Source organism: Tamandua tetradactyla, chromosome 1 (assembly GCF_023851605.1).
Source record: "Tamandua tetradactyla isolate mTamTet1 chromosome 1, mTamTet1.pri, whole genome shotgun sequence".
Classification (NCBI taxonomy): Eukaryota; Metazoa; Chordata; class Mammalia; order Pilosa; family Myrmecophagidae; genus Tamandua; species Tamandua tetradactyla.
In genome coordinates, this window is record NC_135327.1 from 11216802 (window position 1) to 11239546 (window position 22745).

Genomic DNA, 22745 nt, shown 5'->3' on the forward strand with positions numbered 1-22745 from the left:
AAGCATCAATCTTGATGGAACTCCGCTCAACAGGCTTTGCGGAGCTAATCAATCATGGTCAGGACTCGGCCTCCCCATCTGTCTGCGCGGGGGACCGCGCAGAGCTCGCTCACTCCCGGGCTGGGGCTGCGTCCCCTCACCAGGCAATCCATCATGCTGCAGGGGCATGGCGGGAGGGGAATAATAGCACGCTAATAAACTAGGGGCTTTTTTCATTCCCAACTAATTTTTAGTAAATGAGCCCAATCCAGACGGAGCAGGAAAAAGAGCCTGAAGGGATGGTGCTTCTGAGATGCGCCTCGCTGGCCCGGGACAATGGCTCATTGGCCCGAGGGGAGGAAGCGCCAGCCCAGCCCAGGGATAACTGTTTCAGTGTTCGACTGAGGAACGACCCGGCCCAGGGTGGTGCAGGGAAGAAAGAATCCAGAACAACTTCCGGAACCACTTCCGGGACTGAGAGCGTGTACTTCCGGGTCTGGCTGACGACGCTGATGCCAAAGAGCAGGCTACCAGGTCCGGTCTGGCGTGCAGCTTGGGAGTGAGAGGGAACGTGGCTTCTGAGGGAAGCCAGAAATTAGAGACGGAGGTCCACGCAGTGAGTCTGAGGACTGGTAATAGGAAATGAATGCAGAGGTCAGGGGCCAAGTTGGAGAATGAGGAGTAAGGTGCCCGACGAGCAGAGCAGAAAGATTTAGGACAGAGGCTGTGAATACTGCAGAGGTGCAAGGGGCCCATTTGCATGTGGTAGTAGCTACCATAGGGGTGACTCCTCCAGGTTACGGAAAAGTACACATCACTGGAAGGGATGCTCTCAGAGAGGCCTGTGATTTGGGGGACTATGAATGTTTTTGCTCCCCCTTCTATTTCCATCACTTTTAGTGCCTGGCAGAAGCCACGCTCCCTCTCACTCCCAAGCTCCACGCCAGACCAGACTTGGTAGCCAGCGCTTTGGCATCAGCGTTGTCAGGCAGACCTGGAAGTTGTCCCTGAAGTTATTTCGGATTCTTTCTTCCCTTTAGGCCTGGTAGCCACTCGTAAAATATTGGGTAAGTGAATACGTGAATGAGAATTGTCCCTGAGACAGTTGGAGTTAGAATATGTTCTCATAACTTCCTGAAATTGTTCAACATTAGTTTCCTGTCCTGCAGTGCACCACAGATTCAATCCCTGAGTTTCTCCTACAGCAGGACTCTGTCTTGGACAGGGACTGAGAGATGGTTGTGGGGAAGTTATGTGCATCGTTATGTATTGCTGTGTAACAAATTTCTCCCAAACCAAGTGGCTGAAAGTAACAATAAACATCTATTATCTCTCAGAGTTGCTGTTTGTTAAGATTCAGGAGCTGCCTTTTCCGGACCGTTTCCAGTCCCAGCACATCTTTCTGGAGATGTAGCCATTTCTGCACCAGGAATTTACAGATGGCTACAGATTTTTTAAGGTTACTCTGAGCAAGAAGAGGGGTCAGTTTCCTCTGCCATTAGATCTGGGCTGGCAGGCTAAGTGTCAAAAGTGATGCCATGCCAGTTATGGGCCCAGGTATTCAGAGGAGTGTCAGCTTTTTCCTTGGTTTCCTGGAGCCTGAGCTGCCATGTAAGACTGTGCTGCTGGAGACACTTATGGACAGGCCCTGAAACTACATGTAAAGAGCAGGCGCCCAGCTGAACCCAGCCCTCTACTTCCTGCCAAGGTACAGAGGTAGCAGTGACGCCATTTAGGACCCTCTAGACCAGTCCATCTGCCAGCTGAATACCCCCAAGTGACCACAGTCAATGCTACATAGGGTAGAAAAATGGCCCAGGTAAGCCCTGCCTCAAAATCATGAGATATAATGAAATGATTGTTGTTTTAATCCAATCAATATTGGGTTGGTTTGTTTTGCATCAGGAGATAACTGGAACATCCAGAATCCAAGGAAAGATTTTAGATACTATCTGATCCACAGCATATTCTGTGTTTGCATCTTTCTGAGCTTTCCCCTCCTAGATGCCACTGTCTTTTGCTAAATACCTAGAGGTACAGGGCATTTGTTACTTCTATCATGGGATGGTCATGCTTTTCCTCTTCCTTCTTTCCCTTCCTCCTCTTTCCCCTTTTACCTTCTTCTCCTTCTTTCTTTCCCTCTTGAATATTTATTGTGAAGAGAATCAGAGAAAGCTTCCTAGGAGGGGTGAGTTCTAAGCTGAGTCTTGACTGGAGTGTAGATGTAGAGCAGGCACATGGGAAAGAGCTCTTTTTAGGCAGAACGTGTGCAGAAGGGCAGTGTTGGAGTTCAGAGCACATGGTGGGGGGAGGGTAGTAATGGTGGGACTTGAAGAAGGACAGGTTGTTTAAACATAACATAATAGGCTTTAGTATCACTAAGGAACTTAGATTTTATGGCCAGGATGAGCAGGAAAAAATTTCGTTTTCAGAAGCCTCCCTTTGGATGTTGTGTGGGTGGTCAGTGTGGCAGCAGCAAGATTAGTTAAGAGACTAATAAGCAAAAGATGGTGGTTGTACGGACCAAGGTGGAGGCAGTGGAGTTGGAGGAAAGAGGGCGGTTTGGAAAATGTATATGTGTTTGCTGCATTATTTGAGAATACTTAGTTCTGCTATAAAAGACAAGTAAACAAATTGAGCGAAACACTAAGAAGTCTTAAGACATAAATAATCATATGTAATGTAGTAGCTTATGAGATGGAGGCAGACTTAGAGGATGTGTTAAGTACACACAATAAGTAAGCTTGTGAGACTTGGGCAGAATTCCTAAGATGTGCTAAAACCAGATAGTGAGAATGTTAGTAACATGTGAATCAGATGGCATATATGAGAAAACAAACAAGTGTATTATTATAGATAGAAGTGGATGGAAGGACCAAGTCAAGAGAGAATGCCACCTTTGGGCTGACAGCTCTCTCACCCTTAAATTGACCACCCATAGTGATACCAAGCCTAGTCTTGCTCTGGCCCCACCTATGCTGTGCCCAGAGTCATGGGTTTTGGCAGGCTAGTGGGTGAGCCCTAACAGCCCCCAGGTGCGTGTACTTCTCTCTGAGTTTCTCCGGTAGAGCATGTTTATGACTGGCCCCAGGCATCTTCCTTCTGTTGGATCCTCTTGCTCAGACCTCAACTCTGGTACTCCAAACCACACATCAGCAGTGAAGGCTGATGTGACAGAGAGAGAGACAGGGCACATGAATTTTGCATAGCTTAGGGGTCCAGGGTAGTTTGATCCTTCCACTGTTTGTACCCCATCATAAGTATGCTGTCCTATCTCTTTTTTCTTGGTTTTTTGCTTTATGTTGTTTTTCTTTGCATGGGCAGGCACTGGGAATCGAACCTGGGTCTCTGGCATGGAGGGCGAGAACTCTGCCTGCTGAGCCACCATGACCCGCCCTACTTTATGTTTTAATTATGTTTAGTGAATGATGTGATTAGAACATCTTAACTTAGTCTGGGATTCTTTCTGTTCTATTGCCTCTGTGATAGCTGACCTGGTAAATTTCTGAGGGTCAGGAGACTGGGTACAGCTTAGCTGGTCCTTTATTTTAGGGTCTCACACAGCTGCATTCAATCTATTGGCCAGGTCTGTTGACTGGGGAGGGATCCCCTTCCAAGTTCATGTGGTTGTTGGCTACATTCAGTTCCTTGCAAGTTCCTGAACTAAAGACCCTATTTTCTGGCTGGCTCCTTTGCTGCTCCCAGGCAGAGGATGATTCTAATTTCTTGCCATGTGACCCTTTCTATAGGCAATTCGTAACATGCAGCTTGCTTCTTCAAAGTTCACAAGTCTATTGGCAAGATGGCACTACAGTCTTATGTAGCATAATCATGCACATCCCACCGCCTTTTCCTGTCCTTTTAATTCAAAGCGAGGCACAGGTTCCACCCACCTCAAAAGGAGGGGGTCACACAGAGTGTGAACACCAGGAGGTGGGGATTGTGGGGTCTGCCCTAGAGCCTGTTTGCCACAGGTTCACTTCTTTCAGGGGGTCTGGGGTCTCACTGCTCTAAGGCTGGGTTCTTGGAGGCACATAGGTCACCATCCTCTCCTCTGGGGAGTATGGACTTGTAGGTAGTTGGAGGCAGCTAGAGTGCTTGAGCTAGGACCTGGGCATTGGCAAATCCTAGGGGGACAGAGCTCCGGGCTGGGTGTTTGGAGGTACCGATTCTGGTCCTTGACTGGCTAGGGGACCTTGGATGAGTGACTTACCCTTTCTGGGACTCAGTTTCTCACGTGTACAATGATGGGTTGGACCAGATGACTTTTAGGGGATCAAAGAGCCCCCACAGATACAACTTATTGGATGTGAAACATCTCTATGCTCAGGTTGGGAGAAGCAGCCACAAATTGCTGACTCCTTCCTTGGCTGTGTCAGTGCTTTACCTTTTCCTGGATTGTGCCCCCTGGTGAATTTGAGACTCCAGAGGCTCAAAGCTCTAAGGAGATGGAAGTACTCCTGTACATATACAGTTAAGAATAAAAACAATAACGAACCTGCAGCTACAAGGCTTACATGCATGTTGAAACTCAGTAGCTTCTTTAAAATTTTTTTGGTTGTAAAATTATAGATAACTTTATTCAGTCCATTTCCTACTTTTTCTGGGCACCATAAGTATGTGCTTATTGTGCCTAGGGGTAAGCCATAAGCTGCTGGGGTGCTGCCACCCCAACCTCTAACCACACATTTCATAAGAAAATCCTGTTGGTTCTATCTTTGACACTCCTGACCCCTCCACAGCCACTACCCTGGTCCAAAGCACCATTCTCTTGCCTGGATCATTTCAACAGCCCTAGCTTGGCTCCTTTCAGTCTATTCTCTATACAACACCCAGACAGATCCTGTTAAAACAGTCAGGTCATATCACTCTGCTCCATGGCCTCACAGCAAATTCAGTCCTTTTAGTTGGCCACAAGGCCCTTCATGAACTGCCCCTCACTACTTTTGACCATATGTCTTTCCACTATCCCTTCATTCACTCTGCTCCTGCCCACACTGGCCTCCTATTCATCGAGCATGCTACTCATGTTCCTGCCTCAGGGTCTTGGCGCTTGCTGTTCCCTCTGCCTGGAATGGTCTTCCCTCCATACTTGTATGCCAATTTCCTCATCTCCTTTTAGTCTTGGCTTAAATGCCATCTCCCCAGAGAGGGCCTCCCAGGCCACCCTAATTAGTGAATGGGCCAGTCTAACAGAGTAAGCTCAGTCTACTTACTCTGTTTTCTTTTTCTCCACAGACCGTATCCCTTATGTCATGTTACATAATTTACCTTTTAATTTTATTTAATGTCCTTCCTCCCTCATCGGACTGGGAGCTCCATAAAAGACAGGGATGTTTGCTTGCTTTATTTACTGACATGTTTCCCCAGTGTCTGGCACAGAGTAGGCTCCCAATAAATATTCATTGAATAAATGACTAAGTGAGAGGTGGTGTAGTGTGATCGTGCGGTGTGTGGGTGCTGGAGTCAGACTGCTGGGACACAAAAACCAGCTTGATTGGTCCCTTGCTGTACTACTCTTGACAATTACTTAACCTCTCCCTGCTTCTATATCTTCATCTGTAAAAAGGGGATGCTAATACCTGGTTTCAATTCCCAGCCCATGTACTTCACAAACAAACAAACAAACGAACAAGCAAAGAAATGAAAAACCAACCAAACAAACAAAAATTCAACAGATGGTGCTGCAGTAGGGGGAGACTCGCATGAAAAAAAGAATGAAATGTGACCCCCACCATACAGCATACAAAAAAAAGGGCAGGGGATGATAATAATAGCAACTACTTCTTTGGGATATTATGAGGATTCAATAAAATAACTCATACAAAGCACTGAAGATAATACCCTGCATGTACTGAGAACTCAGTAAGATGAGTCTTATTGTTTTTTTTTCATAGCCCTATTTCTGACTCACTTTATATTATGTATTTGTTTTATTGCCAGTCTCCTTGACAAGAAAGTAAGTTCCAGGTGGGCAGGGACTGTGTCTGTGTTGTTCATTGCTGTATGCTCAGAGTCTAGAAAGTGCTTGGGACATAGGAGATAGTCACCAAATATGTATCGAATGAACAAATGGATGAATTTTCATTAGCAAACTGGGTTGAGTTACTGTAGCTTCCCCTTAAATATGTTGCAGTAGGAGAATACAGCCCTTTGGCAGGGACATGGTAGTTATCTAGAACTCTTTTAAGCTAACCTCCTCCATCTCTATTTGGGAAGTGCACGTTTACTGTACTCAGAATACTGTGGAGGGTTGCAGGGCCTTCACTCTGCAGGCCTGTAACATTGTGAAACAAGTCAGGAATTAATGCATGTTAACCAGACCCTCCCCAGTTTGTGCCTCCTCCATTCTCACTTGGACCATTGTCTCAAGCTGCCTGCTCATCTTTCTGCCCAAAGCCTGGCCCCTGCAGCCCGTCTTCCACCCATAAGGATTATTCTAAAACATAAATCCAGGGTATGATGTTAGGTCTGTGTTTCGGTTTGCTGAATGTTGCCAGAATGCAATGCAATATGCCAGAAATGGAATGGCTTTTATAAAGAGAATTTATTAAGCTACAAGCTTACAGTTCTAAGGCCATAAAAATGTCCAAATTGTGGCATCCAGAGAAAGAGACCTTAACTCAAGAGAGGCCAGTGTGTGTAATGTGGGAAGGCATTTAGCTGGTGACTGCTGGCCCTTGTTCCCAGTTCTGGGATCAGCTTTTGCTGCCAGCGGTCTCCTCTGTAAGCATCTGTGGGCCTTCACTTAGCTCCTCTGGGACACAGCTCTGGGTTCTGGCTTGCTTAGCTTCTCATGGGAAAGCACATGGTGACGTCTGCTGGGGTGTGCACCTCCAGATGTTCATGTCGAGGTGTCTGCTTTCTCTTGGTACTCAGAACATCTCTAAGTATCTGCATCTCTGTTGGCTCTGAAGCAGCTGTTCTCCAAGCATCTGCATCTGAGGTTTCTTCAAAATGTTTCCCCTTTTAAAGAACTCTAGTAAACTAATCAAGACCCGCTTTGAATGGGTGGTGTCACATATACGTCTAATAAAAAAGCCAAACCCACAACTGGGCACATCACACCGCTGTGGAAATAATCTAATCAAAAGGCCATGCCCACAACTGAGTGGGTCAGTCTCCATGGAAACAATCTAATCAGAGGTTTCCACCCTAAACAGTGGGTCTCACCCCACAAGATTGGATCAGGATTAAAACATAGCTTTTCTGGTATACATAATAGTTTCTTTTTTTTTTTAATTATTATTTTTTGATTCAATAAAACAAACAATACTGTTAGAACCACCAAAAATGAATGGATATCTTAGTTAGCTTAACCATAGGCATGTTTAAATAAAGTGGGTTACATAATAGTTTCAAACCAGCACAGCCTGTGTGCTTGGAGGGGACTGTCTGTCGATGTGAATAACAAGAACCTGGAAGAAGAAGTGAATATATTAGTATTTTCTGTGTAACAAACATTCCCCAATATTTATTTCTGTGCTACAGCTCAGCTGAGGCTCAGTTAACCTTGACTGGGCTTGGCTGGATCCGGCTGGAGTCCACGCTTCCAGATGGACTCAGGTAGTCTCTCTTTGTCTTCATTCTGGGACCCAGGCTGAAGTGTCAGCAGCTGCCAGGGTGTGATATTTCACTGGAGCACAAGAAGCCAAGCCAAACTAAATACTCACATTTAAAGCCTCTGCATGTGCCATGCCCTTCTGCTCACAGTCCATTGGCCAAAGCAAGTAACATGAGTAAGCTCAATTTAATGGTGTGGGAAAGTATGCTCCACCTACAGTGGGAGCGCTGCGAAGTTACAAGACAAGGAATGTGGGTTATAATCCTAGAATAGTGAAATAAGAATTGGGATCAATAATATAATCTATTATATTCTCAGATTTGCATGTTGAGAAAACTGCTTGGATAAACACAGTGAGGCATGACCTGGCTCTGGGTGAAGAGACAACAATCCAGGTGAGGGAGAAGGAGGCCTGAGTCAGGGCAGGGGCAGTGGGAATGGAGGGGAGGGGGTAAAAGATCTAACAATAGCCGCATTGTAGGGCTTATTATATCTGAAATACCATGCCCAAGGCTTTGCATTTGTTACCTTAATTAGTTTAGTTTTTAGCAGCCCAATGATTTAGGTCTATTATAAATCCTACCTTACGATTGAGGAAACTGAGAGGAGAAATGTCTTGCCTAAGATCCTTCACTTGGAAAGAGCCAAAGCTGTCATTTTAACCACATCTGCCTGCCCCAGGGCCCAAGTATTTAACCACCACACCATAATGACTTGGCTGAAGGAAACTGGCATTTGAGTTGATCTCCAAGTTTTCAGTTTGGGTGACAGCTGGATGGTGATGCATCGACTAAGGCAGAGTACCATGATTTTGAGGTTAACTGGGGACAGTAATGTGAGACAGAAAATTGGTAGGAGACTGATTTTGAAAGGAAAAGAAAAGAGCTATTGACTCCAAAATAACAGCATTTTTCTCTGGCCTTGCTTTTCTCCACTTGTTTTACTGTAACTTCTTGTAACTCAGAGAGAAGGGAAGGATGGGAATCCTCTAGGGGCTCGGGCTGCTGTTCAGCTTGCAGTATAGCCTGACAAATCAAGTGGGTAAAACCCATTAATTAGCAGTTTTGGAAACAGTTGCAAAGTTAATTATTCCGTTTTCTGATGAAAGAAAGCTAATTTTTGGCATTTACATTGACAGTGACATGAACTAACATTTTTCGAGTTGACATCCCTCAAGATAAATGATGCTGTGAAGCATTTGTGCAAACATCCTGACCCATAGCTCACTGCCGAAGACTGTCTGCATTGGATGCCTTTGCCACAGTGTTTTGCCCAGCACCTTTGGAAGTTAGGTGAGCGAAGGAAGGGGCTTATGAGGGGGTGGGCAAAGGGGAGAGAGCTGATGACATAAAGAGAAGACTCAAAGCTGAAGAGAACATTTGCATATTTAGAAGGTTTTGCTGGAACTGCGGATCACGGGAGTGCATTAATGTCTCCGTCCATTTGTTTGTCTCTCTCTGGTGAGAGTCACACCCAGAAGAGGAACCTAGTTTCTAAGGGGTGGCTTCTAGATTTAGATCTCTTTCCCAGACTTTTCTTCCAAATACCAGGCATATAGATTCAACTATTTACTTGACATTTCCACTTGGACATCTCATTGGTGTGTCAGACCCACTGTTTCCCAACAAATCTTTGAGCACTTCCTCTCCCCAGTATTTTCCCTCCCTTAAGTCTTCTCTAGGAAATCACATCATCCAAAAGCTCCAGCCAGAGCTGTGGCCATCATCTTTATATTCCCCATTTCCTTCACCCATTCCTGATATCCAGTTTATCAGCAAGACCTGCCAGTGTACCTCCAAGACACATCTCATATATGTCTTCTTCTTTTCACTTCTACTACCATCAATATAGTCTAAATAACTAAAAAACTATCCCGCTTTATTAAAGATACTTTTCATTGGTCTTCTTGAACCAAGGTATCTTTCCCTGGATGCCTTAGATTGGACATTTCTATAGACTTGTTTTAATTTGAACATTTTCACGGCATTAGGACTGTAAACTTGCAACTTATTAAATTCCCTTTTTAAAGAAGCCATTCTGCTTCTGGTATATCGTGTTCTGGCAGCTAGTAAGCTAGAACACTTGGTGAGCCATATTTCAAGTACTCAGTAGCCGCATGTGGCTAGAGGCTGCTGTGTTGAATGGTGAGTTAGAAAGGGTCTCCCCTTCCACTCCGGCCTCTGTCCGGCCCATTCTCCAGGGAGCAGCCTGAGGGATCTCATATATGCAAATTGGACCATGGCGTTTCCTATTGGCCTTAGAAGAAAAATGGAAGTCCTTACAGCCTATGAGGCCTTCAAGATCTGACCTCTACGTCTGGCCACCCCATGCTCAGGTCAGCCTTCCCAGCAGCCTAGGCCTTCTTTAAGTTCCTCAGACATATCACATCTTGTGTTGCTGAAGTGTAAATTGCAAAGTGGGGTGGAGTGGGGGGTGGAGGAGGTATTGAGGTACCACTGGGGGTGTGATTTGGGGGTGGTGGTGGAAGTACCAGGATTTATATTAACCCTTTGTGGCTGTCTCCCTCTTCCTTTCTAGAATGGAGCTTGAATTGCTTGCTCCAGGCATCGTCCTTTTTAACACAGGCAGATTAATTGGAAACAGATGTCAAGTGGTGGGAGTTAAATACAGACATCTCACCAAATGTCAGCCCTTCCCCTGGGTCATGAGGGAGTCCTCACTTCTTGCCCTCGACAGAGAATTGGGAAAAAGCCTCTTAGACATGCTGGTGGCATGCTTGACCCTAAGTGTTTTAGCCTTTCTCAAAAATCAAGGTAAATGACAACCCTGAAAATTAGATCCTATTTGTTGGATTTATTCTTATCAGATGCATGAACAGTTTACCACAAAGCTAAAGTAGCCACAGATCAGTTGCTGCCCTCTCCTCCCACTTAGTATTTGTTGCCTAAAACCCCTTGGCAAAGTCTGGGAGTTCCTTTGCCCCCCATTCACCTCAACTACACTCCTTAGTTCTCCCTACTTTGCTCTTAAACTCCTGCCAGCTTAAATTCCTCTTTGTGTTCTTGAGTGTTTTGGTTTGCTAAAGCTGCCAAAATGCAATATACCAGAAATGGAACGCTCTTAAATAAGGGATTTATTAAGCTGTAACTTTATAATTCTAAGGCTGTGAGCATGTCCAAATTAAGGCACCCACAAGAGTTTACCTTCACTCAAAAAAGGCTGATGCCCTGTGAACACCTCTGTCAGCTGGGAAGGTGTAGGGTTGGCATCTGCTTATCCTTTGCTCCTGGGCTCTGTTACTTTCAGCCTCTGTTTCCTGTGGGGATTCCTCACTTGGCTTCTCTGGGGCTGGGTTTCATCTCTTGGCTTCCCTTGGCTCTCTCTAGGTTCTGACTTGCTTAAAATCTCATGGGAAGGCACGTGGTGACATTTCCTGCTTGTGTCTAAGCATCTGCTCTCTCTGTTGGCACTCCAGGCAGCTCCAAACATCCATGTCTCTGTCAGCTCTGAAGCAACTGTTCTCCAAGCATCTGCATCTGAGCTTTCTCCAAAATGTTTCCCCTTTTAAAAGACTTTAGTAAACCATTCAGGACCCACCTTGAATGGGCAGGGTCACGTCCCCATTTAATCAAAAGACCACATCCACAATTGAGTGTTTCACATCTTCGTGGAAGTAATCTAACCAAAGGTCACACCCACTACTGGCTGTGTCACATCTCCGTGGAAACAATCCAATCAAAGTTTCACACCCTGCCCCCCACAAGATTGGATCAGGATTAAAACATGGCTTTTTTTTTGGTACAAAATAATTTTAAACCTGCATACTGAGCATCTCATACTCAATGCCTTTGTCTGTGATGCTCTCTTTGTCTCCCCTCCTATCTAGGAAACTCTTATTCATCCTTCAGGACCCAGCTCAGGTGTGCCCCGCTCTCAGAAGTCTCCTTAACTCTCTAGAAAGAGTTATTCTTCCGGAATCCCACAGGACAGAACACATGTCACTATAATTATTTGTGTATTTCTCCGTCTTCCTCCCCCACCCCAATCCTTGTATTTATTTTTATCTTTGCTTCCTAGAGCTCTGTATAGAGATTGGCAGTAAATATTTGTGACTTTCACATCTTCAAAGTCCTTTGCTTTGTTACTCAGCTTTTCTGTACTATTCTGATGCCTCTAAACACTTTCTCCTTGAGATGCATCCCCTCCCTTAGTGCCTGTGGTTCTTTCCCTCTTTGTTTGCTCTGTCTCAGACTCCTTTTTTTTTTTTTAATTTTAAACCAATTGATTTTTTTATTAATTAAAAAAAAATTAACTAACACAACATTTAGAAATCATTCCATTCAAACCAATTGATTTTGAATTGTCTTCATAAAAGTGCATCTGTGTGTTGGGGGCTGTGCAAATAGAGATAGTATGAACATAACAACAAAGTATGTGTGTGTATTACAATCATTATTATTATTTTATAGTTAACAATGTATTTTACTATTCTTTCATCAACCGTGACAAAGGCACCATTCAGGTCTTTTTGGACAACCCCTCCTCTGTCTGTTTCTTACAACCTGCAGTCATTTAGGAATTTGTCCTGGGCCCTCTCCTCTCTTCTGGAAAGGCTTCTCTGTCGGGGTCAGGTGTCATAGGCCTCAGGATCTTTACCTGGGACATTCTCTTCCTTATTTCTGGCATGGCCATCATTTTCAACTTTCCAGAATCAGCTCAAAGGTCACCTTCTCAGAGAACCCTTCCCCGGTCACTTGGGTACCGAGTCTGAGGGTGGTCACTGAGCACCTGGCGGGAATGTTGGATACCTGGGGGGATGAAGAAGCAGGCAGACCTGGGCAGAGCAGAACCCGTGGGGAGCCTGGAGGTACTGGCACCTTGAGCACAGGTACTAGCATCTCCTTTAAGATCATCAGAGAGTTGGCTCACCCTCCTTAACCCAGAGAGGCAGGCCTGCATTTTTGGATTGTTAACTCCTCTCAGCAAACTTCTAGTGAGGGTGATAAAACACCAGCAGAATGCAGCTAGAGCTCATAAAAGCAGATTTAGGGCCATTTTATAGCTGTCAGGCCTGACTTCCACACCCAGGCTAGTGTATATTTAAAATTCGTGGTTGACTCACTCCCTTTGGGAAGAAGGCCTGAGGTCTGGGGAGGAGATGACCTGGCCCCATTCTCACCTCTCAGGGCCCACACACCTTGGAGCACAACTGCACTGGCCCTAGAGGGCTCAGGCCGTGCCAAGCTGTGCCTCATTCAGCCTCCTTTCAGGAATAGTTTTCCTCAGGGGCTGTGAATATGGGCTTTAGAGTCAAACGGACTTGTATTTGAGTCCTGGCTAGGTTGACCAAATGCTCCTGTTGGTCCAGGACTGAAGGGTTTCCTGGGATATGAAACTTTCAGTGTTAAAGCCAGGAAAATCCTGGCAAACCAGTTACCTTAGTCCTGGCACTACTATATATGTATATATATATATTTTTTGTTTTCTTTTTAAATTTAGGTGGATCACTTCCCTTTTGGAACCTTATTTTCCTCAGCTGTCAAAAAGGAACAATTATTCTACTTTATGAGTCAGGTTAATTAACGCAAATGTCTATAACAAATAATTCACAAATCTCGATGTCGTCACACAGTTAAAGTTATATCTTGTTTTCATCACTGTACAATATGAATTAGGTGGTTCAGGTGGTTCTCTTAGAGCAGTGACTAAGGGAGCCAGGCTCGTCTGTTTTGTGGCTCTGTCATCCCCTATACCTACGAGACAAATTTAAGCCTTCTGCCAGTTTTTGTAAATAAAGTTTTGTTGGAACACATGCACACTGATTTGTTTGCTTACTCTCCGTGGCTGCTTTTGCATTATGATGGCAGAATTGAGTAGTTGCAACAGAGATCACAGGGCCTGCAAAGCCTAAAATATTTACCATTTGGTCCTTTATAGAAAATGTTTGCTGACTGCTGTTTCATGGGTTAGTCCTGGAAGTGGTATCCATCACTTCGTCTTGCAGTCCACTAGCTAGACCTCAGTCTAGTGACCCCAAACTAGCAGCAAGGGAGGCTGGGAAATATAGAGGAGCACTTGGACATTGATGTACACTGATCTTGGCCATTATGAGCGTGTGACAAAATGATGCCTGAAAGCTGTTTACGAGAGGGTTTGGCACCCGGTAGTTCTTCTGTAATGGCATCCGTAGCTCCCCAGGCCTCAGGGATATACTAAGTGGGTGAGCTGCAGGATTGTATGAGAGAACTCCTTCCCCACTCTTGGGAGAAGGCTGTGGAAGAGAAAAAAGAGCTAGATTTTTCAGGTCTCTGGGTAACCAGGACATGACTTGAATGCCTGGTTCCATTTTATCTGGATTTGGGGCTCTGCCTATTTCCGTGTGGTCGACTGAGTCAGGGAACAGGAAGAGCTCAGGGATACTTGGGCCTCAAACACAGCACTTCCCAATCGTATTTTTTCTTTTAGACAAGCAGGATAGCTGCTGTGTGTTCACCATTTTCAGCTCTCATTAAGCATGACTTGGCTGGACATACATGATATGTGTCCTGCTCATCCTCCAAGTTTTACCCCTTAAAAATCATTTAAAGGCCAAATCAGCAAGTTTGGCAAATTAAAACATACTTTCTATTAATCACAGCATATGAAAGATATATAACTTTGACTATATTATGCTATTAATGATATTTTTTTGAAAGTAGCTATAATAAAATGTATTTAAAGCATTGGTTGAAGGTTAATTAGTAGTTAAACCTGATATTTTAAAGTTAATTCACTAATGTTAGGGTAATTATTCACTAATAATAAAGATGCAGTTCTCACTTTAGGTTCAAGTTTGCTAAGTTTTCTCCTTTTTTGCATTTGATGTGACGTTAAAAACATATGGCAGGACTGTCAAGACTTTTTCTTTTATTGCACAGTTTCCTTTTGTAATTGAAGTCTAGAACTATAAATCAAGAGATATGACTGAGTGTTTCATTTTAAGGCCTCAATCTGGAAATAGAAGTCAATTTTTGTAAATATAAAATTGAACTCTGTAATAACAGCACCTTGTTCATAACTGTAATTGCCAGGTGTCTTACATTATCTAGAAAAGCCTCCACAACTAGCACTCTAGGCATTGGATTGTCCTTCAGCGCTGAGTCACGGTCTGAGGAGACCCGTATACTGACCTGACAGGTCCTGATTTTCTCAGAAGAAGGAAGATTCTTGCCTGTCCCAACAAGCACCCACTCCCCCGGGTGACTGAAAGCTGGTGACTCTACAACTCACTGCTTCCCGACTCAGCGGAGTAGTGATGGTGGCCACAGAGGCCCTCGGACTTCAGCCCAGCCGTGTGGCTCCCCAGCCTGAGGAGCACGTTTTGAACAGTAGCAGACAGGATCTGGTCTGTCCAGATCCCTTCAAATCCCTTCTTAGTTTCAGTGCTCGTTTGACCTCCTACCCTGGGTTTGGGTATGCTATTAGTGACCAGTGCTGTGCCTGTTTTCTCTTCTTTGAAGGATTGCTTTAGGCCTCTGGAGTTACTTTGTCCACAGGAACAGAGAACAGAATGTACCTGGGAGTTGAGTTTACTTCCACCCATTCTCCTGTTGGAGCTGTCTTACGTTGGGGGTATAAATTATGCTACAGAGCTCCCCTGAAGATTAGGCTGCTGCTTCCCTGAGTGGGGTTTTTGTATGCGAACACAACCTTGGCTTATTCTTCTTCGCTGTCCTGCTTTTCCGAATCCCTTACTAGTTTCTTTTGGGAGCACTTGTCTGATGAAACTTGTCTCAGGGCCTGCTTGTGGGAAACCTAAGCTAAGATGTGAACATCGATAGAAGGTTGGTGTTACATCTGTGAACCAAGTGTTCAGCCATGGGGTAGGGCATGGAGGGGGTTATAAGGGCTCAATTTAAGACCACAGAGAAATGTAGACAATAGAGTGTAATGGTTTTGAATATGGACTTTAGTGTCAGACAAGCCCATGTTATTGCCCCAGATTTGTCACTTACAAGCTTTTGGGGGTGGGGGGCAGCTTGGGCAGTGTATCAGTCAGGGTTCTTTGGAGAAGCAGAATAAATAGAATATATATAGATTGTATATATATATACACACTCTGGGTGTGGAATCTCAGCTGGATGGTGATCCTGAGGGGCCCCTGCACACACCAGCCCATGTGCGCTTCTCACTCTTCATGTCTGACTGCTCCATTGGTTATAAAAATGAAAGCTGCTAGCGAGTTGGCTAAATGACTGAACGAGTAGTAGTTTCCTGATTAAAAAGACACCTTTATATTTAATACGCCAACCGAGGTAGCTTGTTGAGAAGACCCTGTCATAGGGAACGCATCTTTAGCTTCCTCAATGACCAGACTGATGGAAGTTAGAGCTGAAAGGGACGTTAACAATGATAGGACTGCACATGGCCATTTCCCATCCCGGATTTCAGTTTTCGACCCCCTCCCAAAAGAGCTTTCAGAAGATGATGTAATGTTCCTTCCTATGGTAGGTTTTGGCCCCACTGTCATTGATTGTCCCTGTGTGTCTTCTTTTTATGGCTGGTGAAAGAAATGGAAGCTACTTGGGGCTGAGACTTCAGACTTCAGGGCCTGTCTCTCCCAGGAGGACAGCTTTGAAAGCTCCAGTGTGGCGTTTCTCTGGGGTGGGCAGCCTGGAAGACCCAGCAATACTAGGCTCCACCTTTCCCGCGTTGATGGGCCATGACCAGGTCTCCTTGGGGTGATCAGGGCTTCTGAGCAGTGATTCTTGGTCCGTTTTGTGGGATTTGATAAAATCTTTAGTTCCTTTCTGCAGAGGAATGTAACAGACTCAGACATAATTTTGTATGTCATAGCTCTTCTGGAAGCTTGGATCAAAACTCTTGTTTTAGCTTATTGTGAGTCTGTTCTCTTTTGATTTATTTTGAGGGGTCCCTGTTCGGTTTTACCTTCCCTTTAGGACTGCATTGGTGGTGATGGTGCCAGTGAAACTCTGGCATGGAGAGTGAAGCCGAGGCAGAGTAATCATCAGTTAACTGTGTCCCTGGTCAGTTGTGGAGGTGACTGTGGGACAGCATCCATGATGGGGGCAAGAATATGAGTGTCCCTAGCCCAGAGACCTGGATAGGGCACATAGTTGCTGAAAGGAGAGGGCGGGGGGGGGGGGGGGGCAGAAGAGCAAGGAGACAGGCAAGAGGAGAGAATTTGGGGAGGAGGAAGAGGGAAGAAGTAGAGGAGGGAGAAGGGGAGGAAGGAGACCCCAGAGGAAGGGGAGGGGTGGGGCAGGTGGGAGGCAAGGGGCAGAGGGAGCAAAGGTCTCTGACTGGGGGGCATTCAGCACAGGATGACACGTGAGTGATGCCCGGTGACTTAAGAGAGAAGAAGTTGGCAGCCTGAAAGGGAGGGAGACAGAAAGCAGGGCTTTTCAATATGAGCATTCATGTTGCTGTGACAGCAGTCATTTATCATGCCCTGAATGGGGATGCAGGGCCCGGTGCTGCCGCCAAAGGCCTCTGGTTAAAGTTTTACCTGAGTGTGAAAGGGGCTGGGGCCTGACCAAACTACGGCTCTTCCGAGGCTGTGGGGGCGGCCCCATGGGGGCCCATCTGTCTGCAGCAGAAAGACTTTAGCACCAGGGGAGGAGACCAGGGATGGGATGTTTCCTGGGGTGGGAACCCTTCCAGGCATCCCAGGCCTGCCTCACATAGGGGCCTGAAGAGGCCCTGCTCCAGGCACTGAACTAGGAGCCTGACCCCAGATCAATCTTGTGAGCCTGCCTGGTGGGCAGGGCTGGGACAAATGGGAAGCATGTTTTTTGGCAAGTGATGTCACTGGTGCCCAGCTCCAGCTTATAAAAATATTTCCCAGGATGCGGGAAACTTTAATGCTAAATCCTTTAGTGCTTTAAACTTTTAGTGCTAAATCCGGGACAGTCCCCGGCAAGTCCTAATATTTTTCGTTAATGTCACAACAACTTTTGAGAAGTAGGTACTGCATTTGCCCTGACTTACAGCAGGGAGAGTAAAGCAATGTGTCCAAGACGACAGAGCTAGTGGGTGAGAGAGCCTGGATCCCAAACCAAGCAGTTGGGCTTTAAACTCTGAGCTCTTAACCCTGTCACTTTGCTGTCTGCTCTCCACCACAGGAACCTAGATGGAGCAAGTTTTCTGAAGCCAGAACCAGGACAATGAGGTCTGATATGTTCATTATTCATTAGGACCGAATGTGTGAGATGGGGCTTTTCCTACTTCTGGCCTCTCTGGCCCACAGAAGGACAGGTGATGGAGCAGTCAGTCTCTCCTTAAGGGGTGCAGTATTTAGACATTTGTCCAGGACTACAGTTAACAGCCTCTGAGGTCCTTGCCCACACTCACATGCCAGTGAGGAGCAGAGAGGATGGTCAGGGAGGGCTTCATGTAGGAGAAGATGAACAGATTGGACCTAAAAACCCCAGCAGGGCTCACAGAGCTTAGGAGGAGGGACAGCAGCTCAGGACACAGTTACAGAGGAGCCTTTAACTCATGGCTGATGTCAGGGCTGTGGTTAGGGGAGTGCTCCTGGGAAGGGCCTACTTGGATTTCTTTACCATCTTGGGGACCATTCATTTGTCCCTGAACCACATTCTTTACAGGTAAATGATTCTAATCCAGACCTGGGAGTCAGAATCTGCTCAGAGACCATTTTAGGAGAAAAGCTGAACTTGAAATATCTCTCCTGTATAGTGTTTTGGTGGAGACTTTCAGTGCAAAGTATTTTCTGGAAACCAATACCCTGCACTGTGCATTGAGGTTCTGACCCTGAGAAATCAAGCTGAGGGGTGGGAGTGGCACCCTACCTCTACCTGGACAAGGCCTTTGAAGGTGTGTGTATACATATGTGTATTTGTTTAGGAAGAAGGAGCCAGGATGTGTCATTTCTGCCAGGAACATAGCCCAGTTAGGAGCAAGGAACCATCAGCAGGTTCTCTGTTGGCCCAGGTACCAAGGCCTGGCTCATCCCCAGTCCTAGCCCAGGCCCCTTACCTCCCTCCATGATGGTGAGATCTTGCTGAGTTGGGCAGTGCTCTTTTGGAGACTTGGGAAACCACATTGTAATATCCTGGAGATGGCTGATGGGTTCTGAGTGATGGGAGCACAGAGATTTTGGGTGACACAGAGAGGGACTGCTGTTAGAAAGTGTGAACTTTCTCAAGGACCATGGGGAATTCAGGTGAACATGATGGAGGAGGTTGGAGAGGAAGAGTTCAATTAGGAACCTGAGACTGATGCTGCTCTCCATTTCTCTCTCTCCGACTAGAGTCATCCGTTCATCTCTTTGGAAACATTCACTGACACCTACTGTGTGCTGGTCCTGTGCTAGGCTCAGCGAATGGAGGAGGAAATATGATATGTTCCCTGCCCTGTGGAGTTTGGATGCCCATGCAGGAGACAGATATGGGTCAAATAAGTCCCATATTCCGATTGGCACTGTGAGAGGGATGCGATGCCAAGAAAGCAAATGACAGAGCGGTCTGGGAAGGCCCTTCTGAGGAGCCTGAAAGATGCAAAAGAGCCAGCCAGGGAGGAACTGGGCAAGTTCCTGGGCAGAGGGAACAGCATGTGTGAAGCCTCCGAGCCTGGAATATTTGAAGAACTAGAAGATGATTTGTGAGGCTGGAGCGGGGTGAGTGCGTTTGGCCTGAGATGCAAGTGCAGACAGAGGCCAGATCCTTCAGGGCCTCACGGGTGTGATGAGCAGATGGGTTGTCAATGGATTATTTTGTTAGGACAGGGCCTGTATGCCCATTGTTAGAGCTCAGTGTTAACATAAAATAATAGGTGCCCATTAGTGTCTGTTGGAGAATGAGTGGCGGTGTTACTGGGGAGCTGGGTCAAACTGAGGGGCAGTGAGAATGGTTTCTGGGTGGATGGGGCAGGTCCTACCAAGTGGCCTAGGTAACCCCTGCTCCTTGGAGCTGCTGTGCTGACTGTGTGCCTGCCATGCGTCTCTCTCCCTCCTTGGCCCTCTAGCTTGTCTTGATTACCTTGGAGGAGCCAAACATGGAGCTTCCAAGGGCGCATGCATTTGTGCTTTGCACAGGGAACATTAAGTGAACATAGTCCCTCTTGGTTTTTCATGTCATTAATTGGTGATCTTCAGGCTCTGAAGTAGCAGGTTTCCTCTCCCATCCCTTATTTCATTATCCTCAGTTCAATACACATCAGTGCCACACAAGGCAGCCTGCTTGGATATATTAGGAATTATTTAAATGAGATGGGGATGTATGGGTAGTTAAAAACGCAGTCTTCTATTCTGTCCTAATTATGTATCAAATTACGTTACAATTATTCCCAAATATAAACTTGCTGAGTGCCTCAAAAGGGGAAACTCTGAAAGGATCAGGAGAAGAGTGAAATAGGGCACAGTGGAAGTGGTGGCTCTGGGCAAAATGTGGTCTGAAACCCAGGTAATCTGTGTATGTGTGTCTGTATGTTTGTGTATCTGTCTGCCTGCCAACCTGCCTATCTGCCATGTATGTCTGTCTCTATGTGTCTGTGTTCCTTTTGTCTGTCTGTGTGTCTCTGTCTGGCATCTGTCCCTGTCTGTAGCTGTGTCTGCCTTTGTTGATGTTATCAGCTTCACTGCCACACTGTGCCTGTTTTGGAAATTTTTGGCTCAGGATTTGGCAGCCATGAGTGAGCAAAAAGAATTTTTGTCCACCTTCTGTGTCAGGTCATTTGTTGAGTTGCTACCATTCCCCAGCTGTGTGATCTAGGAGAAATCTTGTAATCTCTCTGAGCCTCAGTTTTTTCCTCTGTAAAGTGGGGGAGATAATAGCAGCTACCTTGTACAATGCTTGGCACATAGGAAGCTTTCAGTAAATGGGATGAGCTATCACTGTTGATGTCATTAGTTAACCAGATAATAGCAGCTACCTTCAACAATGCTTGGCACATACGAAGCTTTCAGTAAATGGGATGAGCTATCACTGTTGATGTCATTAGTTAACCAGTTGTCATCAGATTCTCAAAGGGGCAGGAACCTCTGAGGTTATCCTCTCCCTCTGGCTCTTACTTCCTCACCCAGCAGCTTGAGTCAAGCTTGGGATGGCTGTGATGCAGGGCTCAGGTCAGCAAGGCTCCAGCCTCAGGCTTTCTGTTTAAGACCTGGCAAAAACTTACAGAGCCCCTACTCTGCATGGACATTTTGCAAATGTATCTCATGCAGTGCTCATCTGGTCCTGGGAGAAGGGGTGGACCTGCCTGTGGTGTCTCAGCCAGAAAGTGGCAGAGTGGGATTCACCCTCAGGTCTGCTTCTGAGCCCATATGCTCCAGGACGTGAAAGGGAGCCAGCTGGTTTCCAGGTTGGTGAGCAGGTTTTCTCTGAGTTGATCTCATCCATTTGTCTCATATTATTAGCCAGCCTCCTCTGCAGTTCTTAAGAAGGGTCCTGATTAATCTTCATTAATAACTTATTAATAATTATTAATCATCATGAGGCTTCTGGTGTTGCGGGGCACTGTGTTATGCTGCTTCTGTTCCTTTTCCCACATGTCTGCAACCCATAGCTACTCATATTCCAGGCCTGGGGTGGAGGGTGGGGAGGTCATTTCCCTCAGAGGAGCCCTTCTTCCTGTCTTCCTAATGAGGCAGGTGGAATTGCCCAGGCTGTCAAGGCATTTTCAGCCTAGACTCCAAAGCACACTGGGACTGCAGTGGTGGGATGGAGGGAGTGGAGAGCTACCTGGTAGGGGCCCGGAGCCTGGCCCTCCCAACTGTCCAAGGCATTATAGCAGGCCTAGTCTGAGCCAAGCTTGTGGATGGGTGATTGACATCTTGTGACAGCCAGAGTTTTAGACAGCCACCTAGGGTTTTATCTCTGGGTCTGGGCCAAAGTCCAGCCATAGGGGAGAGGGAGCAGGTTCCTCCCTATGGAGGAGGACACTGGTAAGACCTGGGCATTATGGCGGGCTTTGGGGCAAAGATGTCTGGGTGTACCATTATCTATCTCATCTGTATATATTCCATTGCCGTTAGCTAGTCTCATGATCCCATCCTGACTCAGGGGTCACTGGGAATGTAGTACGCTCTGTTTCCAGCACCCCTTGCCTCTGAGCAAGGCCATATGACAAATTCTTGCCACTGGAATGGGAGAAGTGATGGGAGCTACCTCTGGGCCAAGGTAGTGAAGCAAGAGTGTGCCCTCTCCAGGCTACCTCTCCTTTTCCGTCTGTTGACTGAGTGGGGAGGACTATGAGGGTGGAGACTTGACATAAAAGGCACCTGGGTCCTGGAGTCCTTGCTTGGACTGGAGGATAGCTGCTATGAAGAGCTACCTGACTGCTGTTTCAGGGAATCTGTTGCATGAGAGAATAATCAAGATCACTATTAAGGCACTGACATTCGGGGGTTGTTACAGTAATCTAATTTATCTGCGTGTTAGATTTAGACTAGCCCCCAGAGAAAGTGGATACAGATACATTGTGGGGCCTGCCTTGTGGACCTAGCCTGTGCCTCTGGTATTCTGCTGTACTGGGAAGGTGGACACAGAGAGGAAGTCGTGGACACAGGTAGGTTGGGCTCTTGGTCCCGACTCTTCTTGCCTTTGTGATATTAGGCAAACTCTGCCACTGTACGGAGCCTATGTTCTTCATTAAAGTGTGCAGGGTTTGGGCGAGAGCTATATGAGCCAGTGAAGGAGTGTGTTTCAGTTCATGGTGCATAGCAGCTAGGGTTTGCTTGGTAAATATTTCTTTCTCTTTCCCTTCTCAGGGTGCAGCTCCCCCATCCCAAAGGTAAGACCACATTGAGTGACCATTTCTTTCCCAAATAAGAAATCCTTCCTCCTACCAATGAGAGCTCTCCTCCAAGTACCTCCTAGATTCCCTAAGAGATGCTGGGTCCCCAAGCCTGATTATGGAGCCTCTTTGATTTGCAAAGATTGCTTATTTCCATTTTAAAGGGAACATTTCTAATTAAGGTAATCAAAACCACCATGGTAGTTTTGGATGCAACTTCCTTTTTTTTTTTGGTAAGACAATTGATGCTAATTAGATGTAAAAATCATTCCTGAGAAAGTTATATACTTGACATGTAATTTATAAAATGGATCTTTGTTATTATTTGTGTTGCTGCTTTGCTGAGACATTAACAGCATAAACGCTGGGTCCGGGTGAATGTGCTCCAGGGGAGTGATACCAGGTCTCGGGCCTGGTGCTGTGGGTGATGTACCAGGTGCTTGGTATAGAAGTTCCTCTTTCCCAGAGGAAGCCCGAGAGGTGC

The 22745-nt window shown here is 46.0% G+C and overlaps 1 long non-coding RNA gene across 2 annotated transcripts in view; it reads left to right on the top strand.

The window, feature by feature from the left end:
* The first annotated feature begins 324 nt into the window (after positions 1 to 324).
* Positions 325 to 22745, top strand: part of LOC143690839 (uncharacterized) — a 193882-nt gene continuing 171461 nt past the window's right edge. The window contains exons 1-6 of one of the 2 annotated variants that reach the window (XR_013179235.1): positions 325 to 1046; positions 1317 to 1798; positions 7579 to 7718; positions 7862 to 7938; positions 8682 to 8835; positions 18780 to 19145. This is a non-coding gene — a long non-coding RNA (uncharacterized LOC143690839). The remainder of the gene's footprint in view (positions 1047 to 1316; positions 1799 to 7578; positions 7719 to 7861; positions 7939 to 8681; positions 8836 to 18779; positions 19146 to 22745) is intronic. The other variant, XR_013179231.1, reaches the window with a different exon arrangement.